This window comes from Pan troglodytes, chromosome 9, assembly GCF_028858775.2.
Source record: "Pan troglodytes isolate AG18354 chromosome 9, NHGRI_mPanTro3-v2.0_pri, whole genome shotgun sequence".
NCBI classification, from domain to species: Eukaryota; Metazoa; Chordata; class Mammalia; order Primates; family Hominidae; genus Pan; species Pan troglodytes.
In genome coordinates, this window is record NC_072407.2 from 57,596,476 (window position 1) to 57,609,299 (window position 12,824).

Here is a 12,824-nt window from a genome sequence, read left to right on the forward strand (position 1 = left end):
AGGAAGGAGAAGGAAATAAAGGGTGTTCAGTTAGGAAAAGAGGAAGTCAAATTGTCCCTGTTTGCAGATGACATGATTGTATATCTAGAACACCCCATTGTCTCAGCCCAAAATCTCCTTCAGCTGATAGGCAACTTCAGCAAAGTTTCAGGATACAAAATCAATGTGCAAAAATCACAAGCATTCTTATACACCAAAAACAAAGAAACAGAGAGCCAAATCATGAGTGAACTCTCATTCGCAATTGCTTCAAAGAGAATAAAATACCTAGGAATCCAGCTTACAAGGACCTCTTCAAGGAGAACTACAAACCACTGCTCAATGAAATAAAAGAGAATACAAACAAATGGAAGAACATTCCATGCTCGTGGGTAGGAAGAATCAATATAGTGAAAATGGCCATACTGCCCAAGGTAATAGATAGATTCAATGCCATCCCCATCAAGCTACCAACGACTTTCTTCACAGAATTGGAAAAAACTACTTTATAGTTCATATGGAACCAAAAAAGAGCCTGCATTGCCAAGTCAATATGAAGCCAAAAGAACAAAGCTGGAGGCATCATGCTACCTGACTTCAAACTATACTACAAGGCTACAGTAACCAAAACAGCATGGTACTGGTACCAAAACAGACATATAGACCAATGGAACAGAACAGAGCCCTCAGAAATAATGCTGCATATCTACACCATCTGATCTTTGACAAACCTGACAAAAGCAAGAAATAGGGAAAGGGTTCCTTATTTAATAAATGGTACTGGGAAAATTGGCTAGCTATATGTAGAAAGCTGAAACTGGATCCCTTCCTTACACCTTATACTAAAATTAATTCAAGATGGATTAAAGACTTATAAGTTAGACCTAAAACCATAAAAACTCTACAAGAAAACCTAGGCAATATCATTCAGGACATAGGTATGGGCAAGGACTTCATGTCTAAAACACCAAAAGCAATGGCAACCAAAACCAAAATTGACAAATGGGATCTAATTAAACTCAAGAGCTTCTGCACAGCAAAAGAAACTACCATCAGAGTGAACAGGCAACCTACAAAATGGAAGAAAATTTTTGCAATCTATTCATCTGGCAAAGGGCTAATATCCAGAATCTACAATGAACTGAAACAAATTTATAAGAAAAAAAAGAACAAACCCATCAAGAAGTGGGCAAAGGATATGAACAAACACTTCTCAAAAGAAGACATTTATGCAGCCAAAAGACACATGAAAAAATGTTCATCATCACTGGCCATTAGAGGAATGCAAATCAAAACCACAATGAGATACCATCTCACACAAGTTAGAAAGGTGATCATTAAAAAATCAGGAAACAACAGGTGCTGGAGAGGATGTGAAGAAATAGGGAGACTTTTACACTGTTGGTGGGACTGTAAACTAGTTCAACCATTGTGGAAGTCAGTGTGGCGATTCCTCAGGGATCTAGAACTAGAAATCCCATTTGACCCAGAAATCCCATTACTGGGTATATACCCAAAGGATTATAAAACATGCTGCTATAAAGACACATGCACACGTATGTTTATTGTGGCACTATTCACAGTAACAAAGACTTGGAACCAACCCAAATGTCCAACAATGATAGACTGGATTAAGAAAATGTGGCACATATACACCATGGAATACTATGCAGCCATAAAAAATGATGAGTTCATGTCCTTTGTAGGGTCTTGGATGAAGCTGGAAACCATCATTCTCAGCAAACTATCGCAAGGACAAAAAACCAAACATCGCATGTTCTCACTCATAGGTGGGAATTGAACAGTGAGAACACATGGACACAGGAAGGGGAACATCACACACCAGGGCCTGTTGTGGGGTGGGAGGAGGGGGGAGGGATAGCATTAGGAGATATGCCTAATGTTAAATGACGAGTTAATGGGTGCAGCACACCAACATGGCACATGTATACATATGTAACAAACCTGCACGTTGTGCACATGTACCCTAAAACTTAAAGTATAATAAAATAAATAAATAAATTTCATTCACCAAATTATGGTGTTATGCTAAGTATATATCTTTTGGGAAAAATGACAACCATATGTTTCATTTCTTTCCACAAAAAGCAAACACTCTTGGATATTTTTTTTAATCCTAAAAGTTGATCTGGAAGCAAAAAGATATAACAATTGCAATTAAATTTTGAAAGTTGAATGAACCATTCTTAATAACAGAGATTTTAATGTTATAACAATTAAAATAATATGGTGCTGTTTGAAATATTCATGTAAATAAAATAAAGTTCTTGTAAATTAAAGTCATTTCATAAACACATTGAAAATGCAGCTGTTTCATTCAGATGTTTTTGGTCAAATATAGAACACTGAATTAAAACTTTTTTGGAATATAAAAATATTCATTGACAAGCATAATTGTACTTTTCAATGTTATGAAAATATTCAAAGTTAGTTGATAAAATGGATCAATTTTGTTTTTAAAGAGCCCTTTTCTTTGTTTATTTTGTCCCATGAGTCACAATATTGGATTAAATCTGGATCAGCTATCATGTGAAGTGTTGCTATCTGCAGTGATTTAGAGAGGGCTCTTCCCACAACTGTGGCAGAGGTAATTGACCTGATCGTGATGTGGATTGGAGATGTTATAAGACAATGGTTGTAGGAAATAATACTTTTTTCTTCCAGTTGACTTACTTGAGCACATCTTGCCATTCCCTTTTCCAATGATGATAAGAAGTGGGAAAGTGCAAAAGTCCATTCCTGAGTGGGTATCACAGACAGGGATGAGACATTTTGAGGATGAAGTCTGGACTATCCTGTTAAATAAGTTATGAAATCTGTAGAGATGCTAGCAGAAGGTGAAGTGTGAAAAAATGATAAGGAAGAAGATGGTAAATAGCAGTTGCAACTCTGAGATCAGCTGCAGCGGCAAGAAACAATTTGTCCTCGAACCTTTCTCTTCTAGTTCTCCTCAAGTAAGAGAATCCTAAAAGAGTTGTTCTGGTAACCTATAGGAATATATAAATTCAATAAATTCAAGTAACATAAGGGGTATATTATGGTGTGTAAGAGGAGGTCTTGCCCTGCCCTTCACTTAGGAAAGAAGGATTTATTTTTTGATCTGTTGGGCATGCTGTCAGTAGACAGAATTCAGATGATAGTGCCTTCAATATCTGTAGAAGGTGCAGAAAGCCACCTCGACAAGGGTCTCATGGCCTTTCCCAGAGCAGTCCCTCTTTGCATCCAGTTTAACATTTAGATTCAGCTATCATTAGAGTGTAAGTAGGATATAGGAACCTTTTCGAGAAGAAAATAATTTATTTGGTTAAAAATTACAAATCTAGATAATTTAAATGATAATCACAGGAACATGTGGGATTGGATCTTGTGCATATTGAAATGGAGAAGGACATTGATTAGGCTGCATGGGGGAATGTTTATCAGTGTGAAGATAATCTCCCATAAATATATGTGGTACAAGGTTTATGTTGACTAAAATTACTGAGCACATCCTGTGTGTCAGACACATAGAAGAAAGCATTCCATGTTTTTAGGGTGGTATGTTCAGGGTGGCACCATGACTCACCTTTTAGGAGGCCATTCCAATGTTCTATCTAGACAGTAGTTTCCAGGTGATGGGAAATGTGGTCATAGCAGTGAACTCTATGGTGGTGAGTAATTTGCTTTACTTTATTTACTAGAAAATATATCCCCTGGTTAGAAATGACAATGATTGTGGTAACATGGCAATGGATAATGGATCATTCCCCATAAATAATAAATAAGGCTAAAGTACTGGGACAATCATATAACCAGAATATATAATATAATGACAAGTTGCTGTCTCCAACACATTAAGATTTGCAACGCAGTAAGCTGGCACACAGTTGTTGGCTTGTTTCCCTAGCTATTTGTGCCATGTTAGAGAGTCAATGATGGACATTGCTGATGGCATTTTGCAACTTGAGCACTGGCAGTAGCCAGAGTAGCCATGGTGAAAGCAGACTACTACGTGCTTCTTTGAGCCCTTGTAACGTATTCGTCTCTGCCATAGAGACTACAAAGATGACTGGAGAAAAAAAAGCCTGACTGACATCTAAAATATTGCAATCTGTTGCTGACCAGATTTCTGCAAGCCTCCTCTGTGGTAGATTCTCTTTGATAGGCATCTATGTGGGAAACTATTGCAATTGGTGCCCATTCTGGGATATCCATACCACTCCAACAGCTTTGTAATCTTTTTTCCATTTTTAAATTTCCAGTTTCCTCAGTTTCTTAGCAAATCTGTTACCCATGTTCCCGAGTCTTTATGGACCCATAACTCAGGCTATTTCTCTTTCCACATGAAGTGAAAACCAAAGTCAAAATACCACTCACTGGGGTGTTTTCCTTCACTTCATTGCTTCAATACCACCTTCCAGGGAGAGTACTGTGCAGCACTTGTCCAGGTTCACCTGCTTTTGCCATACCAAGCATATTGGTAATGACTTTTGTTGTTGTGTTTCAACTGTTGTTTGTTTTTGTTGTTTCTAGTGTTATTGAGGCATATTTCAAAAATATTTTATGTACTTAAAGTGTACAATATGATGTTTGATATATGTATACCTTGTGAAGTGACTACCACTATGTAGCTAATGTATCCATTATCTCACAAAGTTACCTTTATTTGAGGTAAGAACATTTAATGTATATTCTCTTAGCATACTTCATGTAACCAATATGTATCACTAATTATGATCAATGACCTGTATTCGAACTCTTCAGAATTTTTTCACATTGCACAACTGAATCTTTGTACCCTTTGACCAACATCTCATTTCATTCAGCCCCAGCCCCTGGCAACCACCATTCTAGTCTCTGGCTTTTATGAGTTGGAACATTTTTTAGATTGCACATATAAGTGAGATCATGTGGCATTTATGTTTCAGCATAGGAAAGAGAACCCTTGCACACTGTTGTTGGAAATGTAAATTGCTATGGTCATTATAGGAAACTCTGTGGAGCTTCCTCAAAAAATTAAAATTAAAAATATGATCTAGTAATGTGACTTTTCATAATATATGTAAAGGAAATGAAATCAATATCTTGAAGGATGCCTGCACTTCCATGTATAATGAATGCATCATTATTCACAGTAGTCAAGATACGAAAAAAAAGTCTACCAAAGATGAACATGTAAAGAAAATATGTATCCAGTATGGAATTTTATATATATATATATATATATATATATATATATATATATATGTAATATTGTATTGTGAATTATAGTCCTCATGCTGTACCTTACATTACCGGAATTTATTCATTATATATAGCTCAAAATTTTTGAGTTCTCTTGAGTTTTGATGGTTTTATAAGCATCTGGCATTTCCCCTCCTGGCACTCATTCTCTCTCCTGTCACCCTGTGAAGAGGCATGATTGTAAGGTTCCTGAGCCGCAACCCCCCCCAGCCATGCGGAACCGTGATTCAATTAAAGCTATTTTCTTTATATATTACCCAGTCTTGGTATTTCCTGATAGCAATATGAGAATGAACTAATATACATGCATTTCTCCTTAAAAAAAGAAATGTGTATTGTAACTATATTTAACATTCTAGCTTAGTAATAGGTATGGATTGCAGATTATTACTATGGACTATGGCACATTTTTGGCAATTTCTACATTAGTTAATATTTTTATGTACTTTTTATTATTGGAGCAAATAAATTCAGAGTCTGGGCTGTTGTAGGCCTCATCTGATCTAACAAACACTTTTGTGTCATTCCAAAAAGTGGAAAGCCTTAGTGGTTATTTGAATTCAGCTAGGACGGACAGAAAATTATGGCTTATTTCCATATTAGTTCTCCACCTTGGAGTCATAATTTAATCCATGGTATCTTTGATCATATCTGGTAGTTCTTCAGAATTAAAGATATTTTTATGTATCTTTTACCAGTTACCAGTAAGAGAGCGCAGTGCTTGTAGACATAGTCTTCAAATTTTAGAAGTGATATATGTTACATTAGGAGTGGATAAATTTAATCCATTTATTAGGTAAGTTTTAAAAAACCAACTTTTAATGGAGCCTGTTGAGTGAAAAAGACCTTAGCTGGTTCAAATAAGTATTTATGGGACTCTTTATCTAAGGCTCTTATGACACAGAAAATCCAATATTTAACTAAACATATGATGAGATGAAGGTGTTCGATGGACCCATTGGTAAGCTAAGTCATGGAAATAACAATGGAAGTGCTTAAGCACTGCTCCTTTGTTGGCAAATACACATTTCTTTATTGTAGAAACAGTTACTGAATTGATATTGGAATAAAATTAAAGGATTGGATTAATGGACTACAGATTCAGGCCTTGATCAAAAGCCTGTACTCTAACCTAAAACTGCAGAGTTATGATTACCTACTGTTTCAAGAATCAGAATGTCAACTTCCATTCTTAGGCTCTCTGCCTCTGAGCCTCAGGGCTTCTTGAGCATGGATTTTCTAACAGGAAGCATAAGGGCCTCCTTGCTGGGAATATGCTTACAGAAGAGAACTTGGGGCTCGTTCCCCCTTCATTCTGGCTGAAATATTACTTGCCTTACCTGAGTATTTCATAATGTGAAACTCATAATTTATTGTTCAATTTACTTTAGAATTTTTATTTTCACATTATGGGCTTTTCACATTACTTGGCAGTTACCTGTACTTCCTTGGTGAGACCCACGTCTTTTGCCTCTAGAGATTTTCTAAGGGGAAAACAAGGTGCTCAGAGAGTTTACTTCATTTGAATTAATTCCAAATATTCAAATTAACTAATCTATAATGACCTTACTCTCTCTTATATTTAAAATAGTGATGATGTAAAAGTCATAGATTGTGTCTACACATAAATGGGATAATTATTTTCTTGATAGAATAACCCAAGAGATATCCGAAGAGTTAAATTTCTTCCCAAGGTAGAGCATGCCTTCAGTTGGACTCTAGCCCTCTAGGTGTGATGTTTTCTTGTCATATCCTCCATTTCATGTAAAAATTTGTGAAAGTTCTCAATTTACTGGGCTGAGGTGGGGGAGATATAAAGACATGTTTTTAATCAGGAAAGAAGTGGACTTAGGGGTATGCTGTTTGAATAATATGTGAATGACTGAAAAACTGAAGAGTTTGGCTTCTGCCTGTGAGAATGCTCTGTCATTGTTTTTTCCATAAGTTTAAATTTCTGCCTTGTCCCTGTTAGGTACAAAGCGTAATAGCTGGGCACATGAAGGTTATCATAAATCCTGAGTCACAGTAAAGTACTTATGGTTGTTTCACTATAATCTAGGAAACTTTCATGTAACAAATTTTAGTGTTGGTACATTTTTGTTCCCTTGTATCACAAAATAAAGGTCTTGTCCTGGTTAATTTCTACTAATTAGGTAAATTTTAACATAATCATGCAACAATAGTGTCTTTGTTTTTTTAATGAAGAAATTTTCCAGCAGGTGAGAATATTTAACTACCTTTCTACATTGTGTTTAAGCATCTTTATGTTTTGGTCATCTGCTTTGGATAGTGCTATACTTCTCTAATGACTGAGATAATGAGAACCCTGTGTGGAATTGAGGAAATTGTAGCCACTAGAAACTAATTCCATATCTATAGATCAGCCATTCATATTCATGTGTTCTGTGGTCACACATAGATGCATGAGGTATTGAGATTAATGCTCAGTGAAAGAAGCATTGCTTTTCTGGACCATGATGTGAGTATTTGAAATCACTGACAAGAGATATTCATTGAGAATTCATGTGATATGTTGAAATGTAGCTAATGTCTTAAATACCATATGATTTCATTGAAGGAATCTAATTGGGAAAGTTAAGTTAGCAAGCATGAAAATTTTTCAGAATAGGCAATGTATTTTTGGTTTTAATATATAGCATAATTTGTTTTCCTTTTCTGTTTGCTGAATAAGAAGAAAAATATGTCCCATATTACATGGGACATAATAAACCAATAGATTTATAATCATAATCTTAGTTTTGGAGATGTTATATTTTATATGATATATTAATAAAGGTGTACAATCACTTTCAGATATATTTGATTAGGGAGTTTAAAATTGCAGATCATGTCAAGTGTGTTAGAATTTGAAGGAACCAATGCCTGTTATGTTCTGGAAGCAAAATATGGGTTTCTACTTATGAATCTAAAAATATCCCAGCAAACATACTAGTAGATATATATGCTCAGGGAAGTACCAAGTTTAGTGTCACTTAAATAGATTTATAAATCTGTGACTGTGAAATATAATATTATACAGATTTTTGTTATGTCATTTTATCTTTTGAAAATGGGATGTTCTAAGAAAGTGTGTCAAAACTTTTTTTTCTAGAAAAATGTTAACTTAGCAGTTTACACTGAAAGCCTAGTAATGCTATCTTTCAGTTTCTAAAGTATTCAATTTTTAATTACTTAAACTATAGAAAATAGTTTACATACCCTATTTTTTATAAGTAAATATTTCAATTTCCAAAAGGATTTTCCTGTTGAAATCAAGTTTTGATGATGGAAGAGGGAAAAGTCACTCAACCTTGCAGCAAGTAAGGTGTTAAAAAAAAAAAAAAAACAGAATTGGCTCCAGACTACATTATTCCCTTATGTTCTTCAGCAGATGTGTCTCTATCAGTCTATAGCTTCAACAATGACAGAACTCCGGAATCAGCTGGAAGTGGTAACATGAAGGAAACATGTGGAATATTCATCATAGCTGGCATCTAGAGACAGCTCAAACTCTCTCTGCACACGTCCTCTTTCACTGCCAGATCATGTAAATGGAATCATCCTGTCTAAATTTGAGTTTTAGTAATTCTGCAGTTTTCTTCAGCAGTGAACAATGAGAAAGTCTGGGTTTTTATCTCTACCTATCCCATTGTTCTCAGTAATTGGTTTGTCCTTAACTGTCAGATCTAGAGACTTAGAGAAACAATGTTTTTTTTTCTTTCTTTCTTTCTTTTGAATTTTCTTCTCTTTTTTTTTTTACTAGGTTCTGGTCCCTGTTTGTTTTGGCTACCACAAAAAAACCTCCTGAGTCTCCCCAGGGACCCACAGGAGGTTGCACTTTCAGGATTTCCTTACTAAATGGGATCTTTCTGAAGAGGATTTTAAAAGAATACTAACCTCACTTAATCATCCCATAGATCTTCTTATTGCTGTGGATACTAATTTGTTAGCTACAATTTCTCTATTTTCTTATTTTAGCCTTCTTTTCATTTCCAGATCTCTCCCCCATGGTGGGTCCAACTTTTTATTATAATTCTGTTTGCTTCTCATTAAGATACATTCCATCACAGCTAAAATTACTACTCATATAATTAAATCATTATTTTCTAAGGGATACAATTTTATTGTTTGCCCACAAACATCTTTCCTGAATGATAGGTATCTTATCCTTTTTTCCTGGACTATGTGAATAAATCTTTTCAAGTTGACAGATATCTGCATGATTTGTTCTCATTCTATGTACTCAGTAAAGCATTCAAGAACAGTAATAATAGCTATCATTTATTGAGCCCTTAAGAGATGCCAGCCAGTGTTCTAGGCACTTTACTTTGTTTTAATAAAACAACAACTCTAGGGGCTATTGGGATCCTCGTTCTATAAATGATGCAAGTAAGGGATAGAGAGCTTTAGTAAATGGCCCAAAATCTCATAAAAAATGGTGAAGCTGAAGCTGTAGCTGAAGCAGTGTGGCTCCAGTGTCCACATTATTCACCACGTGCTACACTTTCTCTCCAAGGATGTCTTGGATCTTAAATAGGTACATACTGAGTGAGAAACTTATAGTCACTATTTACTCACTGTAATCATGAAAACTCTTGCCCAACGGACTACCATTTGTCATGTAACAGTTATGAGCTTGGAATTTTTATTTAATTATAAATTTATAAAAAATGAAAAAAATTATCAGCAGAATACCATAAAGGAGAAGTGCACTAATAGCTTTGTAAATAGTTGACTAGAAAGGATTCTGAATTTCTCAATTTTAATCTCAGTGTTTTCCAGTGAGCAAATGGAAACAGACTTGTAAATGCATTCAGAAAATGACTCAAATCATGCCTTCTTACGCAGAATTTGGAATTTCTCTTAGAGTGTGCTTCTTTTTGTAATCTGGTAACTAGGATTCTATTTGTGAGTACTCTTGGTATCTATATAGTGTTATGAATAAAACCATGTCCCACTGTTCTGTACCTCTTTCTACAGTGTCTACATTCTCTTCTTTCACTACCTAGCTCAACTCAAGAATTCAGAAAAAAAAAATCCTCACTGCTTGTTGGTAGATGGTGATAGTCATGAGTTGGCTCACTTGAGTTCAAAATTAATTGTTTATAATTAGAATATGGTATGTAAGTGTTGTAAAAATTGGGGTATAGACAAGGATAAAATGGAGAGAATCACAGCTCCTTATAAGGTGGATAGAGAGTCAGACCACGTAATTGCTAAAGGGAACAATGTGATAAATAACATCATAGAATTTATACAGTTCAGAGTCCTGTCTTTTGACATTTAATGAAAGACTAATGAAGACTGAACATCCTTTGAGTCATGAAAGAATGAAATCTAACAGTAGAAGGCCAGAGTACTGAGTGAGATATTTCACATGTTATTCTTGGTGCTACACAGATCATATTACAAAGATACCACAATTACAAACACAAAGACTAAATCTATGTCAATTTGCTTATTTAGAGTTTATTACCAACATCAGAGAGTAGGTTTCTTGAGAACAATAAGCCATTGACTATTCATCACAGCTGACTTCTGGCCAAGAAAAATGTTTTAAATAAGAGGTTATGAAATGTATGAATGGCTGTTGGGACTTTAACTCTTCTTCTGTGTAGGATATTCACTAAAACTTAGAGGTAGAGGCATTTACCTGTGGCTGAAACTAAAATCTTTGAGGAGAAATAGAATCATCAAGGGAAGATGGGCTCTTTGTGTGAGGAACTCAATAGAGACTTACTAAATGTTTATTGTGTGTAAGTGAGTATTGAGGATACAATGATGAAGATGTGCTCTGCGACACAATGGATGCAATCATATTCCTGTTCACTACTGCATTACAGGTCCTGTTCTCCTGAGCTCTCACCTCTGATACAAGCCTGAGAGAAGAGTAAATGAGACCTAATAACAGCATTACAGAATTTGTCCTCCTGGGATTCTCTCAGGATCCTGGTGTGCAAAAAGAATTATTTGTCATGTTTTTATTCACATACGTTGTGACTGTGTTGGGGAACCAGCTCATTGTGGTGACTATCATTGCCAGCCCTTCCTTGGGCTCCCCAGTGTACTTCTTCCTTGCCTGCCTGTCATTTATAGATGCTGCATATTTCACTGCCATTTCTCCCAAATTGATTGTGGACTTACTCTGTGATAAAAAGACTATTTCCTTCCAAACTTACATGGGCCAACTATTTATAGACCACTTCTTTGGTGGTGCAGGGACCTTCCTTCTGGTGGTGATGGCCTATGATGGCTATGTTGCCATCTGTAAGACCCTGCACTATTTGACCATCATGACTCGACAGGTTTGCATCCTTGCATTGCTGGTGGCTGTGACAGGTGGTTTTGTGCATTCTGTGTTTCAAATTGTTTTTGTGTACAGTCTCCCTTTCTGTGGCGCCAATGTCATTGATCATTTCAGTTGTGACATGTATCCATTATTGGAACTGGCATGAACTGACACCTACTTTATAGGCCTCACTGTGGTTTTCAGTGGTGGAGTACTCTGTATGGTCATCTTCATCCTTCTAATAATTTCCTATAGGGTCATCCTAAACTCCCTTAAAACTTACACTCAGGAAGGGAGGCATAAAGCCCTGTCTACCTGCAGCTCCCACATCACTGTGATTGTTCTCTTTTTATTCCCTGTATTTTCATATATGTGAGACCTGTTTCAAACTTTTCTATTGATACATTCATGACTGTCTTTTATACAGTTATCACACCCAAGTTGAATCCTTTAATATACACTTTCAGAAATTCAGAGATGAGAAATGCTATAGAAAAACTCTTGGTGAAAAAGGTAACTATATTTAGGATTAGAGGGTCCATCCTCATGTAGGTAAGGAGGTATGTAGTAATGGTCTTCCCAGTGAAGTTTTCAGGTTTCTAAGGGCAAGTCAATGATCCCAAGGACAGGATTTAGATGCTCCCACCTCAATTAAGAAGTCATCCTGTCATGATATCTGATTGAAGTTCAGGATCTCAACTTCTATATCCAGACTGAGTGTGGATGGGGCTTCTTGGGTGCAGGTCCTATTGTGCACGTTTTAAATTATGGCTTTTCCTATTTACAGATGTTTGAGGCAGGGCAGTTCTTCCACATGCTCAGCACACAATGGAGAAAGGGAGGAATAGGTAATAAAATAGATGCTCCTGTTCAAAAGGGAAAGCTGTGGTGCTTCCTTCTGTGCAATTTATTTAAAGACTTTGTGAAATATACAAGCACCATATTCACAAATACTTTAAAACTGGCCCTTCTCAGACTTGGGCTGAAACTGTATATGCAGTCATATAATACTCTTAAGTATCTTAGAATTATGTTTTCTAGTTTAAGGTACTTACGAGACACACCATTAAATTTTTCTGTAGTCTTTACAAGTGACTTAACATCCATAACTTTGAAATAGCATTTATTTTGATGACCTTTCTTACATTTAGAGTACTTAGCTCTTTGCAGAGACTGGAAAGGGGAACCAGTTTTATGTTTGAAAGCAACAATTTCTGGTTCTTTTATGTTTCCTGCAAATTCTGTCTGAACATGTTACAGTTAATATTTTCAGTAATTTTTTAAAAATCTATGCCTATTATATGATACACTG

General features: G+C 35.7%; 1 pseudogene; it reads left to right on the plus strand.

Moving 5' to 3' along the window:
- The first annotated feature begins 11,117 nt into the window (after window positions 1–11,117).
- On the plus strand, window positions 11,118–12,064 carry LOC466528 (olfactory receptor 4A5-like; annotated as a pseudogene).
- The last annotated feature ends 760 nt before the right edge of the window (window positions 12,065–12,824 follow it).